The sequence below is a fragment of the Zalophus californianus genome, chromosome 6, assembly GCF_009762305.2.
Source record: "Zalophus californianus isolate mZalCal1 chromosome 6, mZalCal1.pri.v2, whole genome shotgun sequence".
In the NCBI taxonomy this organism is placed as follows: Eukaryota; Metazoa; Chordata; class Mammalia; order Carnivora; family Otariidae; genus Zalophus; species Zalophus californianus.
The window spans coordinates 29,349,650-29,367,743 of record NC_045600.1 but is presented as its reverse complement, the minus strand read 5'-3'; the positions used below and the strand labels follow the sequence as shown (position 1 = coordinate 29,367,743).

Genomic DNA, 18,094 nt, shown 5'->3' with positions numbered 1-18,094 from the left:
CTATTCTCCAAGTGTTACAAACAGCTGCAGCCAGCTCCACAAAGATGCTTAAGCCAAATGCAAACGTGGGGAAGGAAAAATTTTATATTTCAATTTTAATAAGTGAAATAACTGGGACATCAATTGAAATTACATTTTACTCACTAGGTTAAGTGTGGTTTCCTTAGGTTGCAGGTTTTCTTCCAGGTTTTGGTGGCACCACTTCCGTGACTTAGCCCAAGGTAATATATATATCTGCTCTGCTTGTGTTACTGTCCCCATTAGACAGAAGGGCCTGAGGGCAGGGACTTATTTCATCGATTTCTAGTGCTTACGGGGGGTCTAACACAGGGCAGGTGCTAATTGCTGTTTATTGGATTAAAGAATAATATATCCATTAATCAGTATAGATGGTGGGAAAGGAGCTGTATGTTGGGAAGGAGACTTTAAATTTCAACCTCTGGACCCACGTGAATGAAGATAGCCCAGGTCATCCATCCTTAGAAACCTTTCAAGTTTTTGTTTTCCTGGTAACACAATGCAAGAATAAATCTTGAATTTTTTCTTGATATTGGTTACATTGATATTGCACACCAATCCCGTGGTTACCATCCAGCACCAACAATCTTGTTGTTTTCACCTGCACCTTCCTGAGTTTTCTAAATATCCAATTTCAAAGATCCCACGTTAAAGGATGTCTTCAGTTCAAATTACCCTTTCTCATTTTCTGTCTCCAACTTTTTTCTTTTTTCCCCAAGAATACTTGCAGAGTTTTTCTTAAAAATTCTTTTGTGGTGTTCCAGTTGCGAATGATCATAAAACATTCCAAATACAGCATGTTGTGTAAATGTTGAATCGATCGATAAAAATGACGAGGTTAGTAACAATATCCCTGACGATCGCGGAGGACTGTTTTAATTTAGGGGGCGCCAGCCACACGTAAGCGATTCAAAGCTACCGGGCAAACCACTCCGGACCTGGAATCCCTTAGACAACCCTGACCGCCACTGAACTTTCCAGACGCGGCCAGCTCTCGGGACTGACAAAAGGAGACTCGGCATCGCTGAGCCAGTCTGCCCGTTTTCTCCGCGGCAGCTAAAGTGCCAGGAATTTCTAGGCTTTACCTTCCCGGAGCAAATCACAATCACAGTCGGCACCGTTCGCGGCGCTGGGAGCAGGTGAGCGGGGCGGCGGCGCCGGGGAGACGCGCGCAGGTGCCTCGGCCCCTCCCGGCCTCCGCCCCGGCCCCGCCCCGGCCCCGGCCCGGCCCCGCCCCTGCCCCGCCCCGCGCCGTGCGGTTCGGGGCCCAGGTGCCGGCGCCCAGGTGCGCGCGGCGCGGGGTTGCAGCTCTGCTCGACACCCGACAGTGGGCGCCGCTGCGGCGGTTCGCGAGCGGCGGAGCTGAGCGGCTTCGCGAGTTGGGGCAGCTCCTGAGCCCGGCCCTGCTCGCGGCGAGAGCTCCGTCCGGCTCCGGCTCCGGCTTCCTCCAGCTGCGGGAACCGGCGGGCGCTGAGGGGGCGGACCGACCTCCGCGGAGCCCGGAGGCCTGGGGCGGGCGAGGCGGGCGAGGGGCGAGCGCCGGAGACCCCGAGCGCCCCGCGCCCAGGCACCATGCGACCAGCCGCGCCTCCTCGCCAGCCCCGGGCTTCGCTCTCCGCTCGTTGAGCCCCGCGCTCGCCACCGCAGCAAGTCGCAAAGACGAGGCGGGTCGCTGGAGAGCAGAGGGGAGACCGCCTCGGACGTGCCCCCCGCCCCACAGAGGCTGCGGGTCCCTCGTTCCCTGGGCTTCTCTAGCTTTACCATGAACCTGGCGCAAGCTTGGCTTTAGGAGAAATTCAGAAGCCGGAGGGGGAGTCAGTGCAATTCTTTGGTTGCTAAGGTAATTGTAGTTGTGACAAAAACGGGCAAGAAACAAATGGGGGAAAAGATGTTTTTAAAACGGTAGCCCCCCTTCCCCAATTCATATGTGTTGATTTCATTTCATCTCCTGGGTGTGGATGCTGTCCATTTCAGATGCGTGACAGGTGTCGGGGTGTGTGTGTGTGTGTGTGTGTGTGTGTGTGTGTGTGTGTGTGTATGCAGTTTGGGACTGTAGAGGCACGAGCTTACATAAGTGGTTAGGCAAGCTGGCGTGCGGACTTGTGTGGGATGGGTGCAGGTCTGCATATAAATCATGTTTCTGGGTTTCTGGGTGTGAAGCGCTCACTGACTGGGTCCAGCGAGCAGAGGGTACGTGCTCTTAGGTACTTCCAGTCTTCCGATTTTGTGATCGCAGGTGGGGCACCTTTACCCCAGAAGCAGACGTTCATTAACTTTTTCTCTGAAGAAGCTCGCCCTTTTGCGGTTTGGAGGAAAGGAAAGCGAGTGGTGAGGTGTGGAGGGCAGGGTGGGTGGGGGGATCTCTTCTTTGGGAACTGCTGCAGGAAAGGGAACGGTAAGATATTCGCTCTCAGAGGGCGACAACTAAACTGGCTGCGAGAAGAGACCGTGTTTACCGTCACCGTCAGGCTGTAAACGTGGCCGGGTGAGACAGAAAAAAGTGACCCAGAAAATTTAATTTTGTTCAGAATGAAAGCTGCTGTATTTTATTTTTTTTCTTAAATTTGATGGAGTAGGAACGTTATTTGTTGATGAGAGGAGTGGTATTTCTGTGTTACAAATTGAAGATATTTTGGGGCTCGTTGACTTGGGATTGTTCCCTCAGCATTTATCAATGGTTAGAAGCTGGATCTGCAGGTAGTTTCTAATCAATACCTTTCAGCAGCCCCAAAGTAAAACTGCAAAAATAGGCAGTATTAGGCAAAACCCAACATTGGACCCTTTTCTCACCAGAGGGGGATGAGAGATGGAAGAATAAGAAGCAGGCTTCTATGTGTCTATAGGAGTTACAGACTGAATCACAAGTTTGTGTGTTCTGTCAAAAAGTGTTTGAGAGGGGACCGTTTTGTAGGTTTAGCTTCATTATGTTCACAGCAAGCCTTCTATAGATCAATTTTCATAGGCAGATGGGTAATTATATGGAATGGGAACTGGGGTTTGGAGAAACTTTCTGTGAGTTGTACATTCTTTATATTATTTATTATTATTAATTTATTAATTTTGCAATGGGTGAGACTGCTCCTTGAAAGAAAGTAAGCAGAGGACTGAGGGAAATTTGAGGCTCTTTGGAGAAGTACCTCTGTAAGTGAAAGTTTGCATGCAAAACAGCCAAACCCAAGACAATAAGTTCTTTCTGAGTTCTCTGATACTATAGTCAAGGCAAATTGTTGCATAAATCTGGTGATCTTAGATACTATAAATGTTGGGGTATAATATATACCCCCCCATGACTCATTCTTTCCTGAAAGCGTCTGTAAATTCTAGAAATGTCAGCTGTTGTGAGGTATTTTGGTAAAACAGGTAGCCACTAGAATTTCCTTTTCCATAGTCATCACCTTGGTTAACTTTACTTCCCTGCCTCATTTAAGAGACTTGAATTAACACTCACTGCATTTATTTTGCTCGGAGTTTCAGTAAAACAATGCTAGTTTTTCTTCAAGCGATGAATTTGTCTTATAAAGTGAAACATTACAGCAGTGCTTTTGTGGCAGAAAAATCTTTTTAAATGAGGTGGTCCTTATTTATCTATTTGCTTGTGACTCATTGAATAAAGTAGCCAATCTAGATATTTTTTAAATGAGCAAAGGTTTCTTGAGAAAGAAAAACATTTTTAAAAGGGTATTGAGGACAATGAAATTTGCCAGTAATTTTGGATGTCTTTTTGTCCACAGGGACAGAATTTTATTTTCTGTTTCTTATTTCTCTAATATTCTCCCATGCATTTTATCCCCTGAACTCCTAAGACTTTGCCAGGAATTGCTGAACATTCTGTTTTGTGCCAGGGGTTAAACATCAGGGCGGAATGAGTAAGGAGCTATGTGTCACATCAACGTTTTTCAAAAGGGATGCTCTCAGAGATTTCAGTAAATGTTTCCTTTAGCTTCACAGTTAGCTTATCTTAATTCATAGCGCTTTGAACCTAGGAAAGCATTTAACCTCTTCATTTTTAGTGCCAGCTGGAAGGAATATATTTACTGAGTTTCATCTTCATTGTAACATATGGCATGATATAAATAATTACTACACACACAGTTTCCTGCTGTATGGAGAGAAATGGAATTATAAAATAAACCTTCATGTTGAGTGATTTGGAGGTAACATTTCAAAAAAGAGTTTTACTTTTTTTCTTGATTACCAAAGTAATATATAACCATTGGGAGAAACTCAGAAAAATATATATATAAAAAAGATCGTTTGTAATTCTCCCATGGAAGGTGAACCACGGTTGACATTTCTACATACTGTGTATTTTTTCCAGATTTTATTCTGATCATGCATTGCATTTTTATACTTCTCTCCCCCAGCCTTCCAAATTGTCAAATCTTGTAAATGGAACTTGGACGTGTTAAAGGTTTGGGAAATTACTGCTAGTTTAGTGGATGGTTTTGATAGATCAGATTTAAATTTTTGTAAGTGGTCCTTATTTTCAAAGAGAGTAGTTTCTCTGTTTTTCTGTTTTCTTTGAAAAAGGAAGGTTTTACACTTTGGGTTGGAAATACTTAGGGCTCCCCATAAGATTTAGGGATTAAAGCATCAGAAAAGAAAAAGGATGTTGGCTGTGTGTAGGGTTGGGTGTGTGTCTGTGGGGGGCGGGGGGATACCTGAGTTCTGGTTTTAATTTCTCCACCTCATGTGGACTTTGGCCTCTGGGCCTTTGTTTCCTCAAAAGATAAATGAAACTTTGAGATTTAGTTAATAAACTAACATATTTGTTGTTTTGACATTTGATGACGATGCTAGTTGTTTGAAGTAGACTTTTTCAAATACAGATGGCTGGGGGTCAACCCCAGAGTTTCTGAGGTAATTGGGTCTGGGGTGGGGCCTGAGAATTTACATTTCTAACAAGTCCCCAGATGATGCTGACTCTGATGGTCTGGGGCCGACACCCAGAACTAGATGATGAGCCCCTGGGGGGAAGAATCCCTTTTTCACTTTTCTTGGCATCCGTCTGCCTAGTGCCCAGCAGCGCACCTGCCAGTAGGACCTCAGTAAGCCTCGGTTGAATCAATATTAGTTTTATCCATGGGCAAAAACTTTCTTAAGTAGTCAAGATAAAAAAGATAATCATCCAGAATTTGGAACCATTAAGTCTATAGTAAGAGTAATATTCAGTCATGAAACCTGGTTCTTCAAACTGCAAGGAAAACAAAAGTGCTTACAAGTGGGCAGTTAAGATGAACGCTAAACCTAATGAGTTACCTTAAATAACAGCTCAGAGTACTTGCTTGAAATATTACAAACTGCAAAGCTTATGAATGTTTCACTGCTGCCTTCCTGAGACCTATAAGAGGCAATTCATTTTCTATCACGTGTCATTTCCAAAGGTGTGTGTGTGTGTGTAAATTCACTATTAATTATCCCAACTACCAAAGCAGAAGTCAGGGAAGCAATGGCCTAGACTCCTCCCCACAACCCCATCCAAAAGGTAGAAGAGCGCTCATTAGATCATCATAAAATGGAGACCTAAGACTTGTAGAAAACATTAACCTGCATAAGTTCACAAAACTAATCAGTGGCTGCACCAGAAATCAGACCCAGGCCTGATTTCTGCCTGACACCCAAGGGTGTTCTTCATTACTTCCCTCTATGGACACTGAGTGAATGAGTGCATTTGGTGGCTAGGAGATTCCAGCTGGCTGAAATAGCCCAGTTACAACCTTTGATCATCCTTGCATGGCTACTTTGTGACTAGAAAATTAATCCTTCTACCTAGGTGTTAGAAACATAGGGTGCAGACAACCCCCATTTTTATGGATGAGACTTAAAAAACGTGTAAATATTTGAGGAAAACAAAGTCGATGTTCACATAACCAGGCTATCCAAATGAGTTGTGGAGACCTGCTGTCTTGGCTTTTGTCAATGCTTAGTAAAACCATAAAAGGAAAAAGCCACCTTTAAGTTTTTGCATGGTACAGTTCTCTTATTCCCTAGTGTCTGCTCTACCCAGGAAGCTATTTTCTGGTCTGGGGGGATGCACACCTCAAGCAAAGCCCTCTCCAATGAGCGCTGCATTTACCTGCATGAACAGGAGCCAGCGGTGGCCGCCCTTGGAAGGACCCAAGGCACCTGTACTGCGCTCCCTGACACCTGGACAGCCTTGAGCCCAGACAGAGACAAGACATGGGTGGCTCTTAAAGTAACACAACGGGCAATCAAAAACCCTGTTCGTTGTGTTCCTGAACCTCAATTTCCTCATCTGTAAAATAGGAACAACAAAATGCCCCTGGAGTATGAATGGCTGGGAGGAAAAGAGAAAAAAGGAAAAGCGTAGCGTCCTGCATGGAGGAGGGGCGGTGATGCCAGGAGGTGGACCCTGTCCCACCAATTGCCTATTTTGTAATAATTTTGATTATGAGTTGTTGATCTGCAGCCCTGGGAGTTTCCGGGTATAATCTGAAGCCCAGCTGGGTACGGGAGGGCAAGGAGACCCAGGAAACAGGTCACTCCGGATTGGTAGGTGCAGGTTTAATTGGCAAGGAAATTTACATATAAGCTTTGTCTGAGCCGCTGCAAGCTAAATAGCTCTCCATACTGTATTGCCTGCCAGAATCTTTAGGTTTTCATAGCGGCCTTAATGGGGTTCAGGTATGTATTCAGTCCAGAGGGAGCTCAACAACCCCTTATTCTCCCAGGGCTGTGTCCTTGCAGATGGCTCCCACTCTGGGAATGGTGGGCAGAGTGGACATTCCAAAGACAGGAGAGGGGGTGAGGAGCCTCTGAGTGCCCAGGTCGAGCTCCTGGGTCACCCGGTGGTCATGTCCTCTCGATGACCTCTTCCAAAGTGAGTCTGTTGGGAAGTAAGTATTTTGGGGTAATGGTTCCCCCTTCTGTTCCTGAGGACTTGCTTATATCAGCCTAGCATTTGAGGCACTCCCAAATCCCTTGGAGAATCCTGCTCCATCGTTCTAAGAGTGGATTTGAGAAGGCTCGTGGAAAACAAGTGGGCCAGACATTAGGTGGAGAGGGTGGAATGGGAAAGATCTGCCTTTGCAGTAGCCAAGGATGTGTCTGTTTCCTTGAGCCTAAAGGCCATTAATCCCCAGCAGGAAGAGATGTGAAAATGAGGGACTGCTGCTGCCTGGCTGTCTCTTGTGTCAGATTGTGAGCCACACTCGAAGCAAGGCTGTGTGGTACTTTTCCTCTCTGCCCTTGGTGACTCTTACAGTGTTTGGCACGGTAGGAGTTTGGTGAACGCTTGCAGAGTTATTGACTTGTAGCGTGGCAGCTCCGGGTGGGTGAATGTGGGAGGGAGGATGAATGAGTATGAGATGGGTAGAGATGCATGGACTGGTCTGGGTGCAGGTGCATGGGCTGGGCAGGTGTGGATGCAAGGTGCAAAAGGTTACTACCCCCATTCTTTTTTTTTTTTTTTAAGGTCTTTATTTTTTTGACAGAGAGAGAGAGAGCACAAGTAGGCAGAGCGGCAGGCAGAGGGAGAGGGAGAAGCAGGCTCTCTGCTGAGCAGGGAGCCCAATGCAGGGCTCGATCTCAGGACCCTGGGATCATGACCTGAGCCGAAGGCAACTGCTTAACCGACTGAGCCACCCAGGCGCCCTTATTACCCCCATTCTTACTGTTTACTTGATTTTGCCTGGCTAGATCACCTTGGATTGATGATATACTGAGGCCCTCATCCTGGTTTGTAATTATATACTAATATTTGTCTCTCCCACTGGCTGTGGTCTGGTTTTTTTTTTTAACCATGATTTTATCCTGCACCCAGTACAAGGCCACACACATAGTCAATGCTTGAGAAAGCACTTGTTGCTTTCCTAAATAAAAAGTTGCCAGGCCTACAAAGCTATAGATCTGTATTGGACTGATAATACTCAGCACTTGTTAAGCTTTTTGTAGATCACAGCCTCTCAGCAAGAGTTAGGTGTTTATTACTCCCATTTTATGGATGAGAAGACTGAGGCTGAAGAAGAGGTTCAGCCACATGCCCTATGTCAGATAGTTATTGAGTAGAGAGAAACTGAGAGATTTATTTATTTATTTTTAAAGATTTTATTTATTTCACAGAGAGAGAGAGAGAGAAAGACAGAGCGAGAGAGAGACAGAGCACAAGCATGGGGAGTGGAGAGGCAGAAAGAGAAGCAGGCTCCCTGCTGAGCAAGGAGGTGGGGCTCCATCCCAGGACCCTGGGATCATGACCTGAGCTGAAGGCAGACACTCAACCGACTGAGCCACCCAGGCGTCCTGAGAAACTGAGAGATTTAAACTCTTATCTCATCTGACCACAAAGTCCTGAGTCCCTCTGAGATACCACAAAGCAGGAGATAGACAGACACCCTACCCTTGAGATCACATCAGTTATCTTGGAGAGGTATTAGAAATAAATAGAAAATTAACAATGAAGGATGTTAAATGGCAGTTTAGGAAAAAATGCATGGGATTTCATAAGTCAGATTAGGTAGCAAATAGATAACAAAGACAGTATGCCGTTCAGTGCAGAGAGACAACATTATATAATCAAACCTGGTAGAGACAGGCTTTGAGAAATAGGTGGAAATTTCATAGGTGAAGAGAAGGATAACAGCAAGCTTTGCAGGTGGAGGTGTTGATAATTGGTGAGTAAAGCAATTAGTGTTTGCTTTCAGAGTTAAGAACCGATTTTTCTGAAAACCTCGGGCCCTCTGACCCATTTTTGATAGAAACATGGGTACCAAACAACACTTGCCTTTTTTTTCTAAAAGCAAAAGAAGCCACCCATGTGTGATGAGGAATGGTGTGTGGCACTGAACCCCAGGGCTGGGAAGGCATTAGGGACAGGTGAGGACTGTGTTAAAAGCAAAAGGGTATGTGCAGCTCAGAAAGCCCTGTTGCTGCCATTCATTTTTAATCATTAGCGACTAATTTCAATTAGAAAAATATATAGATGTACATTGCCCGATCCAAGCTGAACACTTGTTTGAGCTGGCTTTGTCTTTCATGTTTGTGACTTCTCTAAAAGAAAGACAACAACTTGAGAAAATGTCCAGTGTATTTTTCCCTTAAGCTGCTGTGTAAGTGCTACTGTGTTCAGATTCCAAACCAAGCAGGAAGATGCCATTATATCATTTTGCTGATCATACATCCTAAAACAAAGACTGATTCAGCAGCTGGTCAAAATAGAAAGGATGCATTCACAAAGAATAAATTTATTGATTATATTTTAGACTTTTGTTTTTAGGGGAAGGCACTTTACCTTTTAGAATGGCAGATAGTTTAGGGGCTTGGCTGCTGGCTGGCTTCTGCCCGAACCCCGGGGTCTGTGACCTTGGGCAAAGTAGCTTGACACTATTGATCCGCATTCTCCCCAAATGCAGAATAGGGCTGAGAAATTGTGACTCCTCTGAGGGCATTACTGAAAGAGAGATTGTTCCTGGAAATCTCTGGTTTAGGCAGCTCTTAGTTGGGGTGGTGGATGGGGTTCTTACCCCAGGGCACAGTTTGTCTAAGGTCTCTGCTGTTCTTCCCTGCTTTTTGCCTGGCTTGTCCTCATCAGCAGTAGGTCCCATTACTGAACACACTTTTCTAGATGATGATTAATCAGGTATAGCTCCTGTTTTTGAGAAGTTTAAAATTCTGTGGGGGAGAGAAAAGAGAAACAGAATGTGGTAAGACAGGTACATATAAATGGGATGGGGGAGGGATTACTGGGAGATTTCATTGAAGACATTGGGTGGTTGAATTGGACATTTGATAACCAATGGTTTTGGGTCCTGCAGAGATAGGGGCAACGGACCGAGGTGGCAAGGGTACGCTTGAGGCATTTCAGTATAAGTAAAAGGACAGAGGTGACAAAATGTTCAAAGAATATCCCCCCTCTTGAGAATCAGGTCCTTAAAAACCTTTGGGCAGGAGAAGTCCATGTTGGTGAGCTGAAAATTTAAGGGGAAACAGGAACAGGGGAAATCTAGGTAGTAAGAAAAACTGTCTAATAAATATTTATGTTTATCAAAAGTGAAAAGAGAATACAAAGGAGATTGTGGGTGACATTTTCCTCACCTTCTGTTGGTAATAGAGGGTGTGTGCCGCAGTGAATTTGTAGTTCTTGCTATATTCTGGGAGATCACTCCTATGTTGAAATGCTCCTAAGTGCTTTTGCTTTATTAGAGTCAGTGGACAATTCCCATGCAAATAAATGGGTATTTCCCTGCACGGTGTCAGGCTGTCTGTCTACTTAATGCCATTTAGACTTTCTGACTGAGAGCTTGACTGCTGACTCCTGGATCTTCCTGTGGCTCAAGGGTAAAGTGGATGAATCTGGGATAAACCTTACTTAACTTCCTTGGCAGAACTGATTAGGAAGTTCTCAGATGTCTTACCCCAATGCGTAGGGTATTTAGCTTTGTGCCAAAGCATATGTTGTCAATTCCAGGTTTTCATTTCTTTGGCTTCCTGTAGCTTTCAAAAGCTTCTCTGCAAAAACCGCATCCCCTGCCTGCCATCTGCCTTACAACCTCCCTCCCCCACTTTCCAAAATCTGTGTCTAAGCCCCAGTTTCTTGTATTTTCTAATTATCTGTAACAGGAATGTCCTCTTGGCTCTCAAATGTGTATTTGGAAGTAGATTGGCTTAAGCTGAACTTTGCTTATTGGGAATTCTTGGTTGGGATAAGTTTCCTGGGGTTGAGATTCGATATGTTGTTGGTCATAGGAAGGTGGACAGTGATTGACAAGACTAGAAATTCAAATTGGGTCCAGTCTATTAGGGACTTGAATGCCACATAAATACATAGTGGTGGGGTTGATAATGGATATTCAGGGTTTTCTGGCATAGAGAAAAAAAAAGAAACTAAAAGAACTGAATTAAAGCAAAATTTAAACCAACTCAAGAAAAGGAATTTATGTGACTCATACATTTGGGAATTCAGGCATGGCTGGATCCAGCATTCTTAACTTGATACCTCATTGTCTTTACTTCCTCCTACGGTGATACTAGAGAAAAAGAAGATGATCACTAATATCCCTCTCCTCATATCATTTTCACACTGTCTCTCACACGGAAGGGTCTTCTTTCTTCCAGCGTCCTTATCTCAGTCTCGGGGAAGGACCCTGATTGGTCCTGATTGTCTAACTTGATCCAATCAGCATGTCCAGTGATACAGCATACTCTGGCCAAGATAGTTCTTGGGCCCATCCTTCCCTATCAGAAGCAGCAAATTTGAGAGCAAAAAAAATATACGGGGCAATGAGAAACCGTAACTGCCTCAATCTTCTAACCTGGCTGAAGGACTTTGGGTTTCATTTGCTGGACAGTAGAATGAATGCAGAGTATTTCAGCCACTGTTTGAGAATTCTGAGATACGTTATATGAGTTGGAAAATGTCATTATCCAAAATAAAGCTTTTGGATAATGTGAAACATTCCCTCAATGGTGTGTTTCTAATCTCGCTTCACTTCTATACCAGTTTTCTCATTCAAGGGTTACTGCTTTGGATCTACAGCTGCTGCACAGATGCTATGCTATATGTGTATATAGTGGCTCCTCCACCACCCCTCCAACCCTGCAGGTCTCTCACGTTGTGCATTGCTATGCCTCACATGGTTCAGGCGCCCCCTTGAGAACAAGAGATGCTGTAGCCTTCTCCCAGAATATTTGCGCTATTCTTTTTTTAAACATACAATTTTAGAGGACAGGACATTCACAGAAAGGTACATAAATCATTGCTCAATAAATTTTCAAACAGTAAATACATCCATATTATCACTCCCAGATCAAGAGATAGAATATTACGATTCCCTTGGAAACCACCTCATGCACCCTCCCAGTAACCACACCCTCTCCTTCCCCAGCGGTAACTACTAACCTGATTTCTAATACCATGGTGTTCCACTTTATTGGAAATATTCCAAATATATATGGAATTATAATCTATGTATATACACCCCTTTTGTGGCTTCTTACGCACAACGTTGTTTGAGAGAATCCTCCATGTTGTAACATGGAGCAGTAGTTTGTTTTTGTTGCTGTATAGCAATCCGCTTTTTTGACAATTTACAGATTGTTTATTCATTTGCTGTTTGTTGATGGGCATTTGGGACATTTCCAGTTTAGGGCTGCGATGAATAATGCTGCTCTAAACTGTTCTGTGTGTATTTTTTGGTGTACATGTGAATGCATTTCTGTTCGGGATACACCTAAGACTGGATTGCTGGGACAAGGGGTACATATGTCCAACTTTAGTAAGTTCTTACAAAGAGTTTTCCTAAGTGGTTGTACCAGTTTCTATTCCTGCCATCAGTTTATGAGTGTTTCAGTTTCTCTACATACTTGTCAGCACTTGGGATTGTCAAGCTTTTTAATTTTAGACATTATGGTGGGTGTGTAGTGGTGTCTCATCGTGATTTCGATTTGCCCTGGTGACTAATGGTGTTGTGTCTTTCTAATATTTTTGGGGTCACTTTTATTTAATCTTTTGTAGTCTCTGTTCAAGTTTATTGCCTATTTTAAAATTGAGGGTTTTTTTTTTTTTTTCTATTGATTTGTAGGAGTTTTTTTTTTTTTTTAAACAAATCTGAATATAAATATTTTCCCCAGTTATATGTATTTAAAATATCTTTTACTATTCTGTGGCTTGCCATTTGCCTCTCTTTGACGAATAAGGGATCTTGTTTTAAGTGTAATCCAACTTGTAACCTCTTCCTTTATGGTTATTGTTTTCTGTGACTGCTGAAGAAATGTTTGCCTACCCTAAGATCATAAAGTCATTTTCCCATTTTGATTTGTGGAAGCCCTGTTGTTTTGCCTTTTATCGGTAGGTAGGTAAAAAAGATCCACCTGAGGTTGATTTTTTTACCTAGACATAAAAAAGAGATCCATATTTATTTTGTTTTCCATATGTATATCCAGTCAACCTCCTACACTACTTATTGAAAAGTCTCTTCTACAGCTCTGTAATGTCACTTTCATTATAAGACAGGTGATCATTTATATGTAGCTCTCTATCTGCTTTCTAGCCCCTTCTGTTCTATTTGGCATTCTTATTCTGATACCACACTGTCTTAATATAGCTTAATAATAAGTCCATATCTGGTAGTGTATGTCCAGTTTTGTTCTTATTTAAGAATAGCTTGGTTATTCTTAGACATTTGCATTACTGTATAAATTTTAAAGTCTTCTTTTGATGGGATTTTGATTAGGACAGCATTAAATCTCTAGCCCAATTTAGGAGTAAACTAATGTCTTTAAAATGTTGACTCTTTCAATTCATTAATACGGTGTGTCCCTTCATTTATTTAAATCTTTCTTCTCTGTTAGTGTTTTATATCTCTCTATGTGGTAAAGGTTTGGCACATCTTTCTTCAGATGTATTCCTAGTATTTGAAGTCAGTCGATGCTATTATCAATGATAGCATTTTTGAACATATTTTCTGGCTGTTATTCTGTGGGTATACAGAAATACAGTTGATTTTTATTTATTGACATTGAATCCAGTGGCTTTCCTGAATTCACTTATTTCAAATAGTTCTGTGTAGTTTATTATGGAATTTCCACATACACAATCAAATTGCCTTCTTACTTTGCAATCTTCCTTCACTTCCTTTCCTTTTATTTCTTTTTCTTGCCTGTTGTGCTGGCTTAGACCTCTACTATAGCAGAGAATCGAAGTGGTCATGGCAGGTAGCCTTGTCTCATTCCTAATTTCAGTGGGAAAGTTTTCAAAGTGTGACTATTAAATATTATGGTTGCACTGTTTCATAAATACACTTTATCTGGTTAAGCCAGTTCCTTTATGTTCAAAATTGGCTAAGAGTATTTTCCTGAATAGATGCTGAATTCGACTAGATGCGTACAGAATAGTTGCATGGAATGTCTGGGCCACCTCTGCACTTTCCTTTTTGCAGGGGGCAGGGCAGTCTTGGTCTCACAGTCTTCATTGCCTTGGGAGCTCTCCTTTTTCAAAGGTTATCTGGCTTTTCTAGTTCTTGAAGGTTGTTCTATAATAAGGTAGACCCTCCTTGTAGGAGGTGGTACATGCTAATCGTACTGTTTTTGTCGTTCATCAAATACAAGTAAAAGTGTAAGAAACCCTCAGAAATCTATTCATTTGTTATTTCTCTGACCGATGTTGCTTCTCTGCTTGATGAGCTTCCTGAATAGATCTTTTTGTTTGTTTGTTTGTTAGATCTTGCTATCTCCAGAACAGGAAAAGTATATTAATGCTGCTCCAAATGCAGGCATAGTATTGGGTCATAGAAGAGAAGCACCTGATATTTAAATGCCTAGTTTTAGGGTAAAAAGATACTGACTTTACCTGTTCTAAAAAAAAAAAAAAAAAGAAGAAGAAGAAGAAAAAACAAAATCTCAAGGAATATAACTGACATTCTTTAAAAAAAAAAAAGCCAATAGGAGTGCCTTTCTTCTTGGGTCCCCTGGGAACACGCCCTCCTCTTTATTTCTTAGTCATCCCCTTCTTGTGTATAAAAATTGGCAAAGCTTCTCTGTCACTCCTCCTTCGTCCCTGGCAGTGATACAGTCTTTGTCATGTGAAATCAGAGAATAACAAGAGTTGCTTCTGCAGTCCCTACAGTCAGGAGTATTAGACGCTACGATCTTAGATCTCATACTAATAAAATGTAAGTCCTCTCACGTGGGAGGAAAGACATTTGGAACCCGAAGACCTACATTTTCATGCTGGCCCCAATACTAACCAGCAAGATGACGTTAGAATATAATTTGATCTCTCAGACTTTGGGTTCATCCTCTGAAAAATTAAATGGTTGGGCTTGTTCAGGGAACAGGAGATTTTTTATGAAAAGGATCAAATAGTAAATACTTTGAGCTCTGTGGGCCATATGGTCTTTCTTGCAGCTCCTCAACTCTGCTGTTGTAGTGCAAAAGCAGCACAGACGATAAGTAAACACAAGTGTTTATTTATAAAACTTTATTTATGGACACAGGAATTTGCTTTTTGTACAGTTTTCATGGGTCATAAAGTATTCTTCTTCTTTTAACTTTTTGCAGCCTTCTAAAAATGTCAAAGCCAGTCTTAGCCCACAGACCATACAAAAACAGGCAGCAGACTAGATTTGTCCCCTTGGCGTCAGTTTGCCAACCTTTGAACTAGTTGTTTGCAAAGGGCTATTCCAGACCTCTGTGTTAGGCCTTGATATGCTAATCTTTTCTTTTTTTTTTTTTAAGATTTTTTATTTATTTTGAGAGAGAGAGGTGGGAAGAGGGGCTGAGGGAGAGAGAAACTTAAGCAGATTCCCTGCTGAGCGCAGAGCCCAATGCGGGGCTTGATCTCACCACCCTGAGATCATGACCCGAGCTGAAATCAAGAGCCAGACACTCAACTGACTGCACCACCCAGGCACCCCTGATATGCTGATCTTAAAAAAAAAAAAAAAATTTTTTTTGTTTCCTGTCCCATGAACATTGTTCAAGAGAGTCTGTTCCTGGGGCACCTGGGTGGCTCAATTGTTAAGCGTCTGCCTTTGGCTCAGGTCATGATCCCAGGGTCCTGGGATCGAGTCCCACATTGGGCTTCTTGCTCCGCGGGAAGCCTGCTTCTCCCTCCCCCACTCCCGCTGCTTGTGTTCCGGCTCTCACTATGTCTCTCTCTGTCAAATAAATAAATTAAATTAAAAAAAAAGAGAGAGTCTATTCCTTTCTCCTAAGTCAATTAAGAATAAAAAAATAAAAGATTTTATTTTCCTTTTATTTCTTCCCTGATGCTTTCTCTTTATTTTTGTAGACCCAAGTTTCTGATCTATATCATTTCCTCTGCCTGAAGAACTTCTAGCATTTCCTGAAGGGCAAATCTGCTAGTGATAAACTTACTCATTATTTATTTGTCTGAGAAAGTTTATCTTATCCTTCATTTTGAAGAAGAATCTCACTAGATGCAGAATTCTAATTTGGTGTTTTTTCTTTCAGTATTTTAGCTATTACACTTCACTCTCTTGCTCTTGTGTGTTTCTGATCAGAAGGCATCTGTGATTGTTATTCTTTTTCTTTTAAAGTAAGGGTTTTGCCCTGGGGTGTCTTTCAAGATCTCTCTGTCTTTGAATTTCTGCAGTTTAAATATGTTATGCCTAGGTGTTCTATTTTTAAAAAATTTATAGTGATTGTTGTTATTTGATCTTTCTAGATTTGTGGTTTGGTGTATGTCATTAACTTTGGAATGTTCTAAGTTATTATTCCTTCTGATATTTCTCCTCCTTTCTCTTTCTTCTCCTGGTATTCCAATTACACCTATGTTATACCTTTGGATATTGTGCCGTAGTTCTTGGTTATTCTGTCTCCATTCTTAAAAATTTCTTTTTCTCTCTCTTTTTTTCAGTTTGAGAAGTTTCTATTGACCTTCAGGCTCACTGATTCTTTCCTTGACCATTTTGAGTCTACCAATGAGCCCTTGGAAGGCATTCTTCGTTTGTTAACAGTGTTTTTGACTGTTAGCATTTACTTTTTTGAGTTTTTTTTTTTTGAAGTTTCTATTCCTCTGCTTTCATTACTATCTACTTTTTCTATTAGAGCCTGTAACATATTTAATCATAGTTATTTAAAATTTCTTGTCTGATAATTTCAACATCCTTGTCCTGAATCTGGTTCTGATGATTGCTTGTCCTTTCTGACTGTGTTTTTTCTTGCCTTATATATGCCTTGTAATTTTTTGTCAAAAGCCAAACATGGTCTACCCAGTAACGGGATTTAAGGTAACTAGGCCCTTAGTGTGAGGCTTTATTTACCTTGGCCAAGAGTTGAACTGTGTTTAATGTTTGTTATAGTTGTAGGTGCTGGAGACTTCAAATTCTCCTCGTGTTCTTGTTTGTGTCTCTTCTCTTGACTTTAGGTTTCCCTAAGAAGTCCTCAGAGAGTTTGCGTCTTGCAGATGTTTGAGCTGTAATCCACTGTTGTCATACTGGAGCCCTGTTAGTGTGGTGGTAGGAGATAAGTGAGAAGGAATGTTCTATCGTCTTCCAATTAAGAGCAAGAGTGGAGTGACTTCCCTTTAGTAAATACAGCAACACTTCCTCTATTGCAAGAGGAGGGAAGTCAAAGAACATGGTGGTGTAGGTGAGGGTGCCTCAAGATGAGAGACTTGCCTTCTGCTGATTTCCATTTCTTCAGTGAATTTTGAAGTGAGCCTCTCAACTGAGACTGTGTGTGAAGCTTGAACAAAAAAAGATATGAGAAAGCCAATTCAGATAGGGAGACAGCAAACTTGATGGGAAAACATCTTAGATTTGACAGGCAGTGTTGACTAACTGAAAGTTTGTGCTCATGCATGTAAAATGCAGCCGGGTCAGTCTGGTTGTGTGATTTCTTCCTCACACCCACCACAGAGAGTGCATCTGCTTGGGTATGAGCTTGGATATTGATATATTATATGGATATTGTGTGGTGGATGTTCTGGTTCCATTGGTGTCAGAGTTTTGTCTGGAAATCTGCCACAGAAAGGGCATACTGAGGCCATTGAGGATATCTGCAAGGGTATGACTGAGTGGCTAAGATGGTGGGCCCATAGTAGAAGGACGTGAAGGCAGAGTGAGGAGGAGTGGTAATGGAGGGTGAACAACTTGTGAGTTCCATGGATTGAAATGTCTAAAGAAGTTTGAAAAATGTGTGCAGTGAATGTAGAGTAAGTGGACTGGAAAGAACTGGTAAGTGAACTGGGATTTGAGGTGGTATGGTCACCATTGATGATGGGGTTCAGCATGTGGCCATGTGAGACAGTGGCTGAGGAAGGGGTGTGGAGGAAAAGGGTTCAGGTGGGGAAATAAAAGGATGGAGGAACCAGCCTTCGAGATAGGTCTTTGACTCTGATGTTCAAGTCATTGAGATTGATGAAGGAGTGAGGGATAGAGAAGAAAACCTCAGAACTAGAAGTGGGAGTACTCAGGAAATGAAAAGGCTTCATGGGAGGGAGGCAGGAAACAGTAGTGAGGATGGGTAGAAAGTGGCATAGCTAGATGGTCTGAGTGTCACAAGAGCAGGGATTTGTGTAGGAAGATGGGAGAGAAATTGTTTGAAGCACCAATGGGGAAGCAGGAGGATGCTTAGCTTACTTTCTGGTTTGAGATAT

The 18,094-nt window shown here is 42.4% G+C and overlaps 1 protein-coding gene across 12 annotated transcripts in view; it reads left to right on the top strand.

The window, feature by feature from the left end:
- The first annotated feature begins 1,416 nt into the window (after positions 1-1,416).
- Positions 1,417-18,094, top strand: part of RGS6 (regulator of G protein signaling 6) — a 582,245-nt gene continuing 565,567 nt past the window's right edge. For 4 of the 12 annotated variants that reach the window (XM_027569204.2, XM_027569207.2, XM_027569206.2 and 1 more), the window contains exon 1: positions 1,433-1,858. The gene's annotated coding sequence lies outside the window, so the exon portion shown is untranslated. Of the gene's footprint in view, positions 1,859-2,113; positions 2,209-18,094 lie in introns of those variants that run through there. The other 8 variants (XM_027569199.2, XM_035727884.1, XM_027569201.2 and 5 more) reach the window with 6 other exon arrangements.